The sequence below is a fragment of the Zootoca vivipara genome, chromosome 1, assembly GCF_965207765.1.
Source record: "Zootoca vivipara chromosome 1, rZooViv2.hap1.1, whole genome shotgun sequence".
NCBI lineage: Eukaryota > Metazoa > Chordata > Lepidosauria > Squamata > Lacertidae > Zootoca > Zootoca vivipara.
The window spans coordinates 73,319,751-73,337,274 of NC_142582.1; the positions used below are offsets into that span (position 1 = coordinate 73,319,751).

Sequence of the window (17,524 nt, forward strand, 5' to 3'; positions counted from 1 at the left end):
TCAGGCCGCCTCTGCCTTTTGATAGTTGGATGGGGGACAAAGGAAAGGGGCTTCTCTGTTGTGTGCCCCAGTTATGCAACACGCTATGGAAGGAACCTTACCCGGTGCTGAATTTGGCAGCAGTTGAAGACCTTTAAAAAAATTCTCTGGAGTTTTATTGGCTAACTCTGTTTTAGGCTGCAACCTTGCCTGTAAGTAAGGCCCACTGAACTGAATGGGGCTAACTTCTGAACAGACTCACAGCAGCACACTGTTAGTTGACATGGACCTTCCAGTTTCTCATTTTCTCTGCTTCTTTTAGCAATGCTTTATTTTTTAATCCTTTTTCATCTCTGGATTGTTAGCTGCCCTGGGACTTGTAAGTCTGAAGGGCAGGGTAAACAATGTTTTTTTAAAAAAAATAACAAAGTTGTGGCTGACTTTTGGCTATTTGTTTTTCTGCAAAGTACACCCTTTATGCTAAGTCGACATTCACCAAGTTTCCAATCCTCCCAAGTTGCCCCATATGCCCATTGTTCTCTGGGTAGAAGGAGGATCAAATGATGTAGCCCCATGCTGAGCATCTTGAGAGATGTGTTTCCTTTCTTTAAAATTATGAATGCTTTGTGGTGTGGTGTGATTCACTGCAGGGGGGACTGGAGCAGAAAGTAGATTGGAATCTACTGCTAGATCTCTTGGTGATCTGGCAAGCAGATCGTCAAGGTTTGTTGTTGTTTTTTACTCCCAATAGTTGAATGGTAGCAAACACAAACCAACTTTCCTCAGCTAAACTAGAAAGAAAAGCAGGATTGGAGTTTTGTGTGAAAGGACTGTGATCCCAGTTTACTTCTGATCCTGGAAATAAATTGATGGGCTCAGAATGTGCTTCAGAGGCACTCTGTTATTTAATACTAATTACCGTATATGCCATGTGTACTTGGCTCCGGTTCGTAGATCTTAAGAGTTGTAGTAAAAAAAAAAAAAGGAAAGAAAACTAAGCAGATCCAGCAAGCCTTGGATGACAGTCAATTAGAATTCTAACTTCTGTGTTGGTGTAGAGGAAAAAGCAGAAGGGAAGGAAGTTGAGGCAGTCATGTGGGGCTCAAGTCCAGTGTTTTAAACTGTCACCACCTCTTTTGCCATTTGGGTGTCATTTGCCATTTTGCGTTATACCATGCCTCCAAGGCAGCCATTTTTGTGACTGGTGGCCACAGCACCTTCTCAAAATTAAAAGCTGCCGACTGATCCATAAAGCCTGGTGTCCCCCCTGCAAGGCCAATGATAAGGAATGACGGGAATTGTAGTCCAGCAATATCTGGAAGACCACTGGCTCCCCGTTCCTGCGTTACAAATAGATAACCTGGAGAATTACTCCTCAGAGTGCCTACCTGACCAATATTTTGACTCTCATATTTATTTGCCCAAAACCCCGGGGGACACTGGCTTTCTTAGCAACTTTCCATAGCCAAGTTATATATTCCTGACTTGATAGCTCAGTCAGTAGAGCATGAGAGTCTTAATCTCAGGGTTGTGGGTTGAAGCCCCACATTGGGCAAAAGATTCCTGCATGGCAGAGGTTGGGACTAGATGACCCCTGTGGTCCCTTCCAACTCTGACCCAAGCAGAACACAGCTTTCTGCCCTTCCTTTTGATTAGTATATATATATCAGTTGCAAATATGAGTTTGTGATAAGGATGACACATACAATACTTCCCCACACACAATCACACATGCTGAAGGTACAATCCTTTACACACTTGAACGGATTGAAATCAGTAGCACTTACTTCTTAGTAGACATATATAGGATTTGCTGTTAATATAATGTATGAAAAGGGCTGGTCACTGAAATCAACAGGACAACTCCCTCACAACTACATTATGCCTTATTGAATTCAATGGGATTTCAGAATAGCATTCTGTGGATTGGGGGCCACTATTTTATTTTTAGAGTTGCCACCTTCTTGATGATTTTTTCCTGCGCTTTTAATAGCAACCAGACATACAGAAATTTAAGCCAATGCAACTTTTCTTGGCATAGAAATAAAGTGATGTGTCACTTTAATTCATGAGGAGTATCCAATATTATTTTCCATTCTCTCCTGAAACTGAGAATTGAATGTAATGAGAGACTGATAAGAGTTAGCCAAATCTTCATATTGCCAGTACAGTATTTAAGTTCTACACTTCAAACCTTGAATACGTTTTTGGTATAGATGAAGGATTTCAGGACTGAGTCGGTAAATGCTTATGACAGTTCAGTAACAAGACAAAAAGATACATTTGAAGTATAGGATTCAAATGAAGCATAACTTTAAAAAAAAGGAAGTCATATTTATTTTTATAAATGTTCACTTTAATTGGTTCCAAGTTCCATTTTTAAAATTAAACTTTATTAATTAAAATAATTGATGGTTTTTCTTTTATCAGTGCAAAGTCACTTCACATAGCTGTTTGTCAGGCACATTACATATGCACATGGATTCGGTGCTTTTTTTCTGGGGGTGCGCATACCCCTAAACATTTTGTGAATCTTAGTTTGCCCTCATTGAGGGGCAGTATTTCAATATGAGTAGAAAAATGAGAGTACCCCTAAACATTTTTTTAAAGAAAAAAAGCACTGCATGGATTCATCCCCTTTCAGAGGAATTCATGTAAATGAGAAATGGCAATGTATACAGGTCAGTGGCGGAGGAAGGGGATGTGGGCCGCCCTGGGTGTCATCACTGGGGATGACAAAATGATTGAAATGTGAGTTTTTTTAAAAATTGGGCTCACGAAACCTTTTAGTCCAGTCAACAAACGCAATGGAATGCAGCTGGCACTGGGCACCACACCACGGGGGCCGGCACTTACCACGGGGCCTGCAGAGCCACGCGTCTCTCCTGGGAGTGACATGGTGGCTTGGGCGCCTGCAGGTTCCGCATTTCCTGAAATGGCAGCGTGGGGCATGTGTCTGGCCACTGCCTCTCCCTCAGCTGCCCTACAGCTGAGGGGGAGGCTGCAGAGAGGCGCCACACAGAGTGCCCCGCCCCCATGGCTAGCTACTCTGCTGATACAGGTTAGGGTGTAGCTCACAGGTGTGGCAAAACCACAGTGATAACTTCCTACCAATATACGGTACTTGCTTCCGCTTACCAGCAGGAAGAAAACTAAGGCAACAGCTAGATCAGGCCTATCTGCTGCATTGGCAGCAGGGTCAGTTTAGCTCTGCTAGTCCAGCATGGAGCCCCAGAATGGCCACTACCTTGCCCCTCCCCATCCTGTTAAGTGGCAGTGCCGCTGCTTCTGGGAAGCAATTGCCGAGGTTCTGCCCCATGGCTGCTCCTGGTAACATTTGCATATGTTGATTTAATAATAATAATAATAATAATAATAATAATAATAATAATAATTTATTTATACTCCGCCCATCTGGCTGGGTTTCCCCAGCCACTCTGGGCGGCTTCCAACTGAATATTAAAATATTAAAAACAATACAGCATGAGTATAGATGCAAATTTAGAAATTATGACTACAGTTTAAAATTTTAAAATACAATGCATCTCGCTATAGTGGGGGAAGACTGTGACCTTCGTATCTCCTCAGTCTGCTGCCCAGGTGCTATCGGTGGGTAACCTTCAAGGCCTCTGTTAGTTCTTTATTTTTAAACGGAGCTTGGAGCTAAAAAAAAAAAGGAGGACTTTGTCAAATAGAGGACTGTCCTCAGTAAAGTTAAACACATGACACTAAAACACACAGAGACAGACAGACAGGCACATGCACACACTCCTTTTCATCCCCAAATCCCATGAGAAGCAGAAGTGTTAAGTCTCATAAGGTATGAATGCCGAAAGCCCTTACTCTTCCATCATCGGGAGGCATTTTTAGCTGTCCACTCTACTGTCTGAGCTCCCTGCCGTCATCCCTCCACTCTCCCTCCCCCCACCTTGTTGTAGAGGTGCTTGGTAGGTCATCCCTTGCTTATGTCTACAGCACAGGGAAAAATAACAGGCATGCCACCCATTCACGGTGGAATGATCAGCTTTCCTTTCACAGTCAAGCTTCAGAGGGTGAGAAGAGAAGGGAGTGGCCAGCCTGTGGGTGTATTTGGGGATTTCGGCCTGTCTCAATTTACGGCCCAGGCAGCCAGGAACACCTGCTGCTCCCCTCCCCCCCCAAAAAATACAAATTCTACACAATTATTATCCGAAAAGCAGCAGGCTTGATTGGATGAATGAGAGCCAGCCTCTCCTTCACCTTCCCCTACCTTAGTAATCATAACGTTCAGTACACAAGTTAGCCCTTTCACTGAGAATTTAGTTTCCCAGTGATTCACACTTCTTCATACTGGCGTTGAACACGCATCAGGACCAAATGCATACGTCCTTTAAGCCAGGGGTAAGGACCCTCAGGCCTGGGGGCTGAATGTAGCTATCTAGGCTTCTCTGTTCTCAGGATTCCCCCAATGCCATGCCCCTTCTCCTCTGGGCACACTCGACACCAGTTCTCCTCTGGGTGCTCTGCTGTCCCAGGGAAAGCATCGACGAGCCTTGCAAGAAGAGGTACAGTAAGAGTAGAGGTGCTACTTCTCTCCAGCATCCCAAAGCCTGAGATTCAAAGGCTGAATGACATGACGGACTGACCAGCAGCAAAAGCCTAGTGTCCAAGCTGTGTCAAAGGCCAGAAAATGGAGTGGGGTGGGGAATACAACAGAAAAAAATAGCCACTTTTTACCAGATGGTGGGCAGAGGGTCCAGCAGTGGCAGTAACAACAAACAGGGTGTTGACAGGAGGTCTGGCTTGATACTTCAACTGGCTGAACTTGCCGCTTTGCCATTTTGAACCGTGCACAGTTCAGGGCCAAATATACTGCTGTCAAGCAGATGGCTTTCTGGGCTCTAAGAGCTGCCAGCAGTGAGTGGCCCAACTGTGCTGTGGACAGGAGCATCAGACTGCCACTTGAATACCCTCACAATGAGTTATACTGTGGGGAAATTCAAATTGTGTGTGGTGGAGTGCAGCTGTACAAGCCCATTCCTCCCGTCAGTGCTGGGCAAAGAAGAAGAAGAAGAAGAAGAAGAAGAAGAAGAAGAAGAAGAAGAAGAAGAAGAAGAAGAAGAGGAGGAGGAGGAGGAGGAGGAGGAGGAGGAGGAGGAGGAGGAGGAGGAGGAGGAGGAGAAGAAGAAGAAGAAGAAGAAGAAGAAGAAGAAGAAGAAGAAGAAGAAGAAGAAGAAGAAGAAGAAGAAGAAGAAGAAGAAGAAGAAGAAGAGGAAGAAGTAGAAGAAGAAGAGGAGGAGGAGGAGGAGGAGGAGGAGGAGGAGGAGGAGGAGGAAGAGGAGGAGGAGGAGAACATGGTGGAGTGCAGCTGTACAAGCCCATTCCTTCCGTCAGTGCTGGGCAAAGAAGAAGAGGAAGAGGAAGAGGAAGAGGAAGAAGAAGAAGAAGAAGAAGAAGAAGAAGAAGAAGAAGAAGAAGAAGAAGGGAACATGTCAGATTTGTTGTCAACAGCAGAGGGCCCCAGGGACTCAGCATTTACCTCAGGGTGCCATGTCAGCTTTCAACTGAGGGCACCAGGACTGCCTGGGAATCATATTTTTTGTTGGCATAATTTTCTCGGCATTCTCAAAGACTGTTCTTCTCAGGGTTCCTGATGGATGCTCTGACAAATATTATTTAAACTTGATCTACACCAGTATTATGAATTTTTTTTCATCAAATCCTATGTGACATGGTCAGAGTAGAGCCACTGATTCCAATGGACTTGTTACTTAACTTTATTGCTCTCAGTGGGTCATACTCTGAGTATGACCAACAATGATATCACCCTATTTAATGTTAGTTTTTAATTTCCCAGGAGACTTGGTTAGGTCACTGTTGGGCCATTAGAAATTTGCATCAGGAAGTGTCTATGCAGACACTAGTCTTCCCAATGCAATCTAAGGCCAGCTAAAATTGTTTGTCACAGAAAACTCTGAGGCAAACTTGGAATTTCAGAGGTGGCAGTTCTGAAAGACAAGGGTGGCATGCTGAAAATTTTGTCTGCATCCTCAAGCTGACCATGATTCTATCCTAAAAGGGAGAGAAAATAATACTCCAAGCAGGGCCAGCCCTACTATTAGGCAGATGCTGCAGGCTGTTCCTAGCCATTCTCCTTCATTGTAGGAAAGGTATGTCTGCCACAAGGCCTTTCCTGGGCCACCTAAACTTGCCTGTTGCCTCAGTGGAGAATGCTATCCCATTGCTAGTGCTGAAGTAGGTTCCAACTCCCAGTCAGGGGAGGTAGCACCATTTTTCCTTCATCTCAAGCAGCAAACCATCCCTGTTCCAAGCATACCTAACCTTCAGTCTTAAGGAGCAGCAATATACCAAACATGACATGGAAATCAGCTAAGATACAGAAGAAACGGGTGCATCTTGCCTTGACAGAAAGGCAGCTTGGTTTATTGTTGTTTTGTGAAAAGACCCACAGAATCAAGGCCAGTCGTGTTTAGCCTGGCTTCTGACCTTTCTGAATGTGTCTTTTCATGCTCAGGTAATGCTGCAATGCAGGGGTGGGGAGCCTGTGGCCCTCTGGACTCCAATTACCATCAAACTCAGCCAACAGGACCAATGGTCAGAGATGATGAGAGCTGTAGTCCAGCAACACTGAGGACCAATACACTCAGAGTGGCTTACTGAGACGAGCTTCCATGCCTGGTTAATAATGATGATGATGGGTGGCTCCCAACAGAATATTAAAAACATGATAAAATATCAAACATCAAAAACTTCCCTAAACAGGGCTGCCTTCAGATGTCTTCTAGAAGTCAGATAGTTGTTTATTTCCTTGATATCTGGTGGGAGGACGTTCCACAGGGTGGGTGCCACTACCGAGAAGGCCTTGTCTGGTTCCCTGTAACCTCACTTCTCGCAGTGAGGGAAACGCCAAAAGGCCCTCAGAGCTGGACCTCAGTGTCCGGGCAGAACAATGGGGGTGGAGAAACTCCACAGTTGTTGGACTGTGTTTGGCTTGATGGGTACCAAGTTGTGTAGGCCTGGTGTGGTAGCCTCTGCCTCGTGCCTGGCCCACTAGTGCAATCCTCTAGTGGACAAAAACGTGACATTTGACTGCAGCTCCCCTGTTAGCACTTGCGCACATGTTGCAGCTATCAGGTTACAGATGAGACAAATGGTGGCTTGGGGACTCCGCGCTGGAATGCTTTTGTATTCATACCTCCCTCTCAGGGCTGCATCCAGGATTCCCATGCCAGAATGCTTAACGGAGATGATATTTTATGCAAAGCATAAAGCAAAGCTTGTTTCTGCCCTGATTGCTTTTGACACTATCTTGCAGGCGACTAAAGTTCAAACGAGAAACAAATTGGCTTGGGAAACAGGTGGTGGAGGAAGACAGTTTAGAGAAAGAAAGACAGCAGTAAACAAAGGTTGGTTAGTGGGGGGGTGGGTGGGATGGAGCCAGCTCATCACAACAAGGTTACAGCCTCGCTCAAAATGTTTGGATTAAAAGGCTATCAAGCGCACAAACAGAATGATTGCTGTGAAACGCGCCCTCATTCAGCAGCACTTGACAGCATCCATTATATTAGTAACAGAATTGCTCCCATTATTTAACGTCTATTTAGCTCTAATAAGGGACAACGCAGCAGAGTCTCGGGGCTTTCGACAGAGGAGACACATAGACAGCAGGAGGAGAGAAGCAAAGCAGCAAAGACCTAGCCATCTGCCCCACCCTATCTGAATTACATACCATCTTCATGTGACAAGGATAGGGCAACCTGGGCAGCGAGCCCAGAGATGAGGGGAGAAGCTGCCTCTGCCCTAGCATGAATGCACAGGTGCTCTGTTCATGGTGATGTGGTGAACTATGAGGGCAATACATCTCTTTATTTGCCTTTCATGCCACTGTTAATGGTTGAGTCCTTTAAGCACAGTGTAAGTGTAAATATAATAGATAAATATAATGGATAAATATAGCCTTATAGCACACATTTGAATGTGTGCTATAAGGCCATACCGGTAAACAAAAAAACAAAAAACCCCACAGATACACATCCAAAGTTACACCCATCTCCTTGCTTGTAGGCATTAAAAATACAGAGTGTGCTGAATGATATACTTAAGTCTCCATGTTTCAGAAATATACCTGTAGGCCCAATCTGAAGACAATACGGGGGCTCCGGAATCAGAAGTCAGTTATCAAATCTGCTGTGGGTGTGCAAGAGGAAAACTCCCGTTTTGCTTTCTGATGACTTTGCAGATCTGCAGGTGTAAGGAAGTCTTTTTGTCCCTCTGCATAGAAAGCCATTTTTATTAGGGTCCTTCTCTTAGTGTAGGCATAGTCTTTGATCAGGAGCCAAAGCTTTTGACTTACAGAGGAGGCAGGGGTGGTGGTAATCCTGTCTACATATCTGTGATTTGGATCACGCCCTTGAGAAAGGAGTAGCGTTAGGTGGGGGTGAATGGCAAAGAATACAAAATACTGAGCCTCCCTTTATAGAGCTTTGGGGGAGCTTCTGTAGGGTATTAAGTCCTCCGTGTTTCTGATCTAAAACAGTGATTGGGACTTATTTATTTGGTAGACCTAGCCCCAGGTTCTGATATGATTCATGCTTTTAAGGTTAGGGTGTAGAGAGCGTGACTGTGGCAGAAAACATACACAAACTTTGGCAAAGACCCCATCCTTTTCTTCTCAACATGGCCAGGCTTGCCTCAAACATAAGAAGCCTGTTTTGTGCATCTTCTAATGGCCAGCAGGTGTTCCGTGGCTGCTTGTACGCCGAGCAGAACACAGTGTACTAAGTGAATTGCTTCCAGTAATGGATATCCCCACTGTAGTCTGGAAGACTCTCAAAGCTGAACTTTGAACAGAGCGTGGAATCGTCTGTTTGACAAGAGTCCTAATCCAAGATTGCAGAAAAACAAGGACAAGAAGGACTCATCTAGTCCAGCAGCCTGTTCTCAAAGTGGCCAATCAGGTGCCCACGGGAAACCTGCAAGTGGGACCTGAGCACAACATCCTTCTCCTCACCTGTGATTCCCAGTAACTGGTATCCAGAGACGTACTTCCTCTGACATTAGAGGCAGTGCAGACCCATCATGGCTAGTTGTCACTGATAGCCTTTTCCTCTATGAATAGGCAGTGGATAGCAACACCACTTGTGTTTGATAAAAAGCCAAGGAAGCTGTTTGTCTGTAAGAAGACTTCCAAAATCTAGAGCTGGGCAGTACCTGTATTAGGACCAACCAAAATGTCACAATATTGTGAGTTCTCTGAATTTATTCATTACTTTGTTGCTTACTACCCCAAAAAAGGCTTGCTGCACACAAAAAGGGTAGTATAGTATGGTTTTTTTTTTTTATCTTCAGAACATGGATAGATATCTTTTCAAGAGTGCAAGAGCATCAAGTGACACTGAGGAGAATCCTAGTTTTGATCCAGAATCGCTGTTCAAACAAGAGTACAGGAGAAGACTCAATTATTATTATATTTTGGGAATGATTCGAGTTCTTCTGTAGCTGCATTGTTTTTATACTTTCTGCATGTATCATGATCATATTATAAAGTAGTTGTGTTTTATGTTATAAATCAAACCTTGCTAGGAGTTGTTTCTATTTGTTTTGTCCAATGTATTTCTTATCAATAAAAAATTCAGGGTGGCAATTTTTATTCTGAAAGTGTGACCCAGAGGGAAAAAAATATGAGAGCCACTGACCTAGAGCCTTGCTTCAGCTCTTTACGAAATAGATTGCAAAATAAATATTTAATCAAATGAACATGTCAGACACCTGAAGAAAGTAAGGAAAAGGTCGAAGCCTGCCTGAAGCATGAAGAAAAGGGTGAAAACAGACACTGCATTCAGTGCCAGATCTATGTGTCAGTAGAAAAGTAAAGGCAGCCCTGCAGCAGGAAAAACCCATCTGGCTCCTGCAGTTAGTTAGGTACACCCGCACACACCCTAATGTTTGTTTCCTGAAGGCTATAGGAGTTTTACCATTCCGCTTAAAATCAATTTCCAGTTGTTTGGTATATGAATCACATAAACATGCAAAAGGAACCCAAAAAAAGGCCCTCTGGCAAGAAAGAAGTGGACATTCATATGCAGAGAACACAAGTATGGCCAGGTTCCATAGGGCTATTTTACCCGAGCTAAAAGCTATGTGTATGCCTAGAGGAATGTTGTCGTTTGAACAGCAGTGCATTTGCACACCTCACACATGCACGCTTGCATGTACGCAGCCTGCTCTCGGATCACAAGCCATTTTTCTAAGCATGTCACCTTCAAAAGCACTTTGCCATGAGACATGCAGGACTGCTCTTTGGAAACACAGCTCCAAAACTTGCACCATGTTTGGAATATTTTTCTCTCACCACCTGGGGGTGCTCCAAACATCCTTTTTATTGTGCTTTCAGCATGCTTTGCACTCATGAGGCCATTGCAGCACTCATGAGACCATTTGAGTCCACAACCTCCCAAGGGAGACAGTTCCACTGTTGAACAGCTCTTACTTTCAGAAAGTTCATAGTATATGTATTTAGAGATTGCAATATTTTATTGAGTACTGTTACTCTACACAGTGAGAAGTCCCGGGCCGGGTGGTGGGGTGGGGGGACAGCATTTACCTGAGTTTTGACAAATAAGTTGCATATAAATTTATTATTATTATTAACAACAACAACAACAACAACAACAACAACAACAACAACAATATCCTTTGGAAGGAAGTCGCAGAAGGTTTATGGTATTTTCTAATAGTGGAGTTTATTTAGAGAGATGCAAGTTGAGCACAGGTAGAGGCGCAGGTTAAAAACTTGTCTGCTGTTTCCACATCAGATCTCCAGGGACAATCAACCAACAACCCCAAAATACACAGCTGAAACTGAATTCTCCGTGTGTCCCCCTCAGTTTGCCTTATGACACTTTCAAACTGACCCTTAGTCAGGCTGGCTTGGGCTGCAGGATGGGAGTTGAAGCCCATCAACATCTGGAGGGTCACATGTTCCCCATCCCCTGGGAGGGGGAGCCCTGCTTTTAACCTAATACTCTTCTTCTTGGTTCAGAGTTCTCCTGAAAACAGTTTCAGGTTCATCTTGGGAAGACGTGCCGCTGTATTATTAACGAGTAACTATGAACATACTGTATACAGAATGTGGAAGAGCCACCTAGAGAAGATTCACTTTTGCTAGAGGCGTTTTTGCAGTGGGGCTTACTCCCAAGTAAGAGTGTGTGAAGTTGCAGCCTGTAGATGCACGCAAATTCAGCAGGATATGCCACTGGCCAATCCATAATATATAGATGGGAGTTGGGGGAAATACACAGCTTCTTCCCCCACCCATGAAGTTTTTACTGTGCACATCCATTAATTCATTATTGTAAATTATTTTTGAGTACAGAAAGTTCCTTATTTGAAGCAGCTTGTTGCTTCTGCACACAAGTCCATTAAGAAGCTTTTATTATGCTGCATCAATGATCTCCTTTAAGATGATCTCTGATGGGTGAAAATGAAATCTGTGTCTTGCATAAATACCAGTAAATCGTTTGAGCGATGGGAAAAGAACAGGAAGCACCGTTGGCGTGTACTAAAATAAAGCTTACTCTCTTTGATTTCCTCATTATTTGCTCCTTGTGAGACTCAAGCATTACTTTATTTATTCCTATGTGTGATTTTATTTATAATTTATTTGGAAGCATTTACCCAAGTGCTCTGCAATATTGTGGCTCCTACTAACTATTCTGTATTGCTGCATTTTTGCTATTCAAACACACACACACACACACACACACACACAAACACACACACTCTCCAGGCTGCAGATCACTCACAAACCAAGCAGATATGAGCAGATGGAGCTACAGAAATATAACCTTTTCTCTTAAAAAAGAGAAAATAAAAGGAAAATAAAAATTAACAGCCACCAAAATGTCAGGTCAAACCTCCCTTGTGTTAATAATTCTAATATTCTGCTCAAAACTGGGACCATGGATTTTCACTGCATCTTGGAGTGAATACAAATCGGAACAGGTTTCACAATGCATAAGCCAGAACACATGTGAGTGGGCTCTACGATGCAGCATCACACCCCATGGGGTTGTTAGGCAAGGCAGAACACGATGCAAGATCATAGAATCATACTGTAGAATCTTACGAGTTGGAAGGTGCCCCAAGGGTCATCTAGTCCAACCCCCTGCAATGCAGGAATCTCAGCTAAAAAACCCATGACAGATGGCCATCCAACCTCTGCTTAAAAACCTCCAAGGCAAGGAAAAAGAGTACTTTTGCATTTGGAGGCACAGCTCCTAGTAAGTGTAATGAGGGAAATATTTTCAGTGGTCTCTCCAGTGTGGTATGCTTGAGCAGCTTTCCATAGGTAGAACAATAGACTGTATCCAAGCAGTCTTAAATACATTTCAGTTTTAAGTTCACTGCTATAATCTGCATCCCAAGACTCAGCAAGTGTTTACTTCAGGCATTCCCAAACTTCGCCCCCCCAGATGTTTTGGACTACGATTCCCATCATCCCTGACCACTGGTCCTGTTAGCTGGGGATCATGGGAGTTGTAGGCCAAAACATCTGGAGGGCCGCAGTTTGGGGATGCCTGGTTTACTTCCTGTGGCGCTGGGGGGCGGGATGTGACATGTGAGCAAATCCTGAACCTTGAGCCATGTGTGTGTTTCCCTCTGATTAGACGTATGGCCTCCCATTATGTAAAAATTACTGTGATTCATTTGTTCTGATTTGTATGATTTCAAATTGACTAGTCATAGTGAACCAACCAAGTTCCACATTAGGTTTTTTAAGACCTATCTGTAGCACATGCCCATAGGTTAAATTGCCACTTAAATCTGGGAGCACTCTTTTCAGCCCAGCAGGCCAAATCCTAAACTCCTGACAACCCATGTTGACAAGTGGGTGGGGTTACCCACCTATCAGTCACCTGACACCATCATGACATCAGGTGACTCATGTTCTTTTTAGTGTAGCCCAGAAATTCCAGGCTGTTGCTAGTCTTTACCCTTTACCTCCCCCACACCTGCTGGACCTAATTAGGCCCACAGGCCTGATGACTAGAGCATCTTTTCTTGCCTACCTGATGTAAGCTGTCTGTCATTTTGCCATTCAGAATTAAGCATGTCAGTTAAAAGCTGCCTATTACTATGACATTAAATTCATCCATCAGTCCATAAGATGACCAAGCTAAATATGTCTGAAAGCATCTATAGCCCTACTTACAGCCTGAACCAAACCATATTCACTCAGAAGCAAGTCTCCTTGATTTCTTTGGGTAAGTAAGTTTAGGACTAGAGCTTTAGCATACCTGCCAAGTTGCTGTCGGAGAAATAAGGGACTGGGCCGGAAGTAGAAGACCGGAAGTAGCGCTGCTGCCATTTTGGAACTGGGCGGAGCATGCTCAGAAGTGACTTTTGATGCTGCTTTGCCCAGTTCCAAAATGGCCGTCGCGCCAGAAGTCGCACTGCAGCCATTTTGGAACTGGGCAGAGCAGCATCAAAAGTTGCTTCTGAGCATGCTCCGCCCAGTTCCAAAACGGCCGCCGCACCAGAATAAACCGGGGAAAAACAAAAAAAAGGGAACAGGTGGAAAAACAGGGATTTCCTGGGGAATACGGGAGACTTGGCAGCTATGGCTTTAGACAGCTGGGAAAGTGATATCTGACAATCCAATCTAGTGATCTGATTATAAATGAGTGAAATAATTACTGGACCACTTTATCCCAGAATGGTAAAATGATAGTTACAATAGACAGGTTTGTTTTAAGTGAAGGAATCATAGAACTATTGACCTGCAATTGCTATATATTTAAAAATATTCCTATCCCATTAGATCAGGGGATGCCAACCGCCCACTAATGGGCATTTTAGGATTCTAGGTGGGTGATAGAGGGTTCTACGGCACAAGTTGAATCCTCCTTCCATTGAGCACTGGTGGGTGGTAAGGAAAGTTTACCATCAAGAAAGATGCATTAGTGGGTGGTAGGTACCCTGTATTAGATCAAATAATAGTCTGCAGGACTAAGCTGGGTGCCAGAGATAGCCTGGAAAATCTGTGGATGTGGCTTTGCTTACATCACATTGCAAGGAACGGCAACCCATTCTTTTAACTCCTTATATGTTGATGCAAAATTCCAGAGCCAGATAATTAGGATAAAATTTCAGAATCTACTATCAGCACCCATGTGGTGTCCAGAACTTAACTGGAAGATGGATTATTCACTAGATCTCAGTCCTGCTATTCTGGGGTCTCCAACAAACAGTTACCCAGCCGTGATAGTCTACAGTCAAACAGGGGAATTTTGGTACTTGTTGGTTCACTTTAAAGGCCTGGAAACTTCAATCATCAAGGTACAACAAAGTAAAGTCAGATTCATTTATATACCCATTTCTGCATGAGTGTAATCCAAAATAGTTTACAACTAATAGATACGTTAGCAACAACACTTCTATCAATAGCAATCCATTGCAAAATATAAATAATAAACAAAAATGATCAAAGAAATCACAAAACAGTCAGTTTCAATAATCTGTCCAATACAAAAACACTCTTCCTAAAAAGACACAAAATATTTTACTAGCAAAGGTCCCAACAGTAAAACAATGTTCAATGAAAAATAAAACTTATACAAACTAGCAAAAAGAAGACTGGCACAAACAGAGAGAAAATACACAAATACCCCTAGAGATCCAACAGAAACGTATTTTGCAAACTGATTGTTATTTTAGAGGTATTACAGACTCCCCCAGTGGCCAAGTTTCATATGCTTTCACTGGAGCTACTATTGCAATACTGATTGCTGCAAAAGTAACCTGTCAGTGAGCGTGTGTCTGCTCAACAGGCTTTCTTGCACTAACAGACCTGCCAGTAAGAATAAGCAATTTAAAATAGAGGACAAATTTAAGATTAGATTACAAATGTCATAAATGTATAAAGTATATACACAATGTGACACCCTCCAGCTGATAAAGGTAACAGGTATGTGTGTGTGAGAGAGAGAGAGAGAGTGAGAAAGAGAGAGAAAGAGAGAGAAAGAGAGAGAAAGAGAGAGAGAGAGAGATGAAGCCTAGGAACTGCCAAAGTAGATCTCTGGGGAGCTGCATTATAGGATTGCCTATTTACTTCTACTTCCACTCTGCTTTAATAATTGTCAGTCAATAAAATACGACAAAGCAGCCATGTCTTCAATGAGTTTTCATTCAAATGAAACTAAACTCAGAAGTGTGATCCCTAGAGCATCTCACCCAGGCTTCCTCAAACTCTGCCCTCCAGATGTTTTGAGACTACAATTCCCACCATCCCTGACAACTGGTCCTGCTAGCTAGGGATCATGGAAGTTGTAGGCCAAAAACATCTGGAGGGCAGAGTTTGAGGAAGCCTGATCTCACCAATCAAGGAAGTGCACAGCAATATCAAATTAGATAGTGTTATAGTAATGACTCCCAATATCAGCTGAAGCATCACTAACCCAATTAGTAAGTCCTTTTTCCCCCTGCACTTTTTTAAAAAAAAGAAAGATTCAACATACATATACAAAAAGAAAAAGAAAAAATCGAGCTGACACTACAAATGACACTACTAACACCAACCATCAAGCTATAATAAAGTTATACCCAGCTTCCCCACCCCATGTGTCTTCCCTCCACCAGTTCTCATCTGTACCTTATCCCATAAACTACGTTCTACATTGCATATATTCCAATTCGAATCTATGAACTTAATTATCCAATCTTTACTCCTCTCCTCATTTGGGTTTCATTATACTGTGCTTATGCTTATTCCAAGCATAAAGGTAAAGGGGTAAAGGGACCCCTGACCATTAGGTCCAGTTGTGACTGACTCTGGGGTTGCGGGGCTCATCTCATGTTATTGGCTGAGGGAGCCGGCGTACAGCTTTCAGGTCATGTGGCCACATGACAAAGCCGCTTCTGGCAAACTAGAGCAGCACACGGAAACACCGTTTACCTTCCCGCTTGGAGCGGTACCTATTTATCTACTTGCACTTTGAGGTACTTTTGAACTGCTAGGTTGGCAGGAGCTGGGACCGAGCAACGGGAGCTCACCCCGTCGCAGGGATTCGAACCGCCGACCTTCTGATTGGCAAGCCCTAGGCTCTGTGGTTTAACCCACAGCACCACCTGCGTCCCTATTCCAAGCATATCAGCATGTTATTGTTTGAACGTTTTTCGAAATACTCCTCATAGTATTTCCATTGAGATCTTAGTTTCTGATTTAAGCACTCTTCCAATTTTTCGCTAACAGTAACCTTGCTGCTGCTGTTGTATAAAGCAATAAATTTCTTTTTCTCGTGGGATCTCTTTGCCCAGCAGACTTAGAAAATATATTTCTGGGGGTTTTTCCAAAGGAATTTTTAACGTTTTTTCCCAACTCCTCATGCACACTATTCCAAAACACTTTCACTCTCCCACAACCCCACCACATATGAATTAGTGTGCCCTCAGCATCTTTACATTTCCAACAGCGACTGGAGTTTGATTTATATATGGCAAGTTTTACTGGCATTATATGGCATCTATAAAACATTTTCACAATATTCTCTTTAATTGCATTGGATGCTGTAAATCTGATACCAATCTTTAATCATCTTTTCTATTGTTCAAGTTGAATTTCATGTCCGATATCCTGCACCCATCCCAATTAAGTCCTGATGTACAGGGTAAGCTACTTGCATGACATCAGGAAGAAGAAGAGTTTGGATTTGATATCCCGCTTTATCACTACCCTAAGGAGTCTCAAAGCTGCTAACATTCTCCTTTCCCTTCCTCCTCCACAACAAATACTCTGTGAGGTGAGTGAGGCTGAGAGACTTCAGAGAAGTGTGACTAGCCCAAGGTCACCCAGCAACTGCATGTGGAGGAATGGGGACGCGAACCCTGTTCACCAGATTACAAGACTACCGCTCTTAACCACTACACCACACTGGAAAGGTAGGGGAGGGGGGAAGACTCATCAAGGTGAACATCAACAAGGGCCTTGGTTGGTCATAGTGGCCAGACTATGACCAACCGTAACCTATCCTTCAGATTAATTATTGTAATATGCTTCATATAGGGCTACCATTGAAGGCAGTTCAGAAGCTGCAACTAGTGCAGAATGCAGCTGCTTGGATATCACCCCATATCATGCTGCTCAGGAGGGGTTCTCTGACTAGTCACAGCCCCAGTTGAGGTACAAGGCAGAGAAAATTATCCATGGTGGCAACCCATCTCTGGAATAATCTAGCCCTAGAGGCACATCCTGCACTTCCTGGTTTGCAGCTGGGGGGAAGGTCTTTCTTTGCACAGGCATTCAGAAATGTTTAAAAGGGTAAAAATACCTCATGGACGACTCTGGGGTTGCGCGCTCATCTCGCTCTATAGGCCGAGGGAGCCGGCGTTTGTCCACAGACAGCTTTCGGCTCATGTGGCCAGCATGACTAAGCCGCTTCTGGCAAACCAGAGCAGTGCACGGATACGCCGTTTACCCTCCCACCAGAGCGGTACCTATTTATCTACTTGCACTTTTATGTGCTTTCGAACTGCTAGGTGGGCAGGA

The 17,524-nt window shown here is 43.7% G+C and overlaps 1 long non-coding RNA gene across 1 annotated transcript in view; it reads right to left on the bottom strand.

Annotated features, from left to right (window-relative positions):
* Positions 1–17,524, bottom strand: part of LOC148687623 (uncharacterized) — a 37,902-nt gene that overhangs the window by 13,197 nt on the left and 7,181 nt on the right. Inside the window, exon 2 of the long non-coding RNA XR_015949592.1 lies at positions 3,552–3,642. This is a non-coding gene — a long non-coding RNA (uncharacterized LOC148687623). The remainder of the gene's footprint in view (positions 1–3,551; positions 3,643–17,524) is intronic.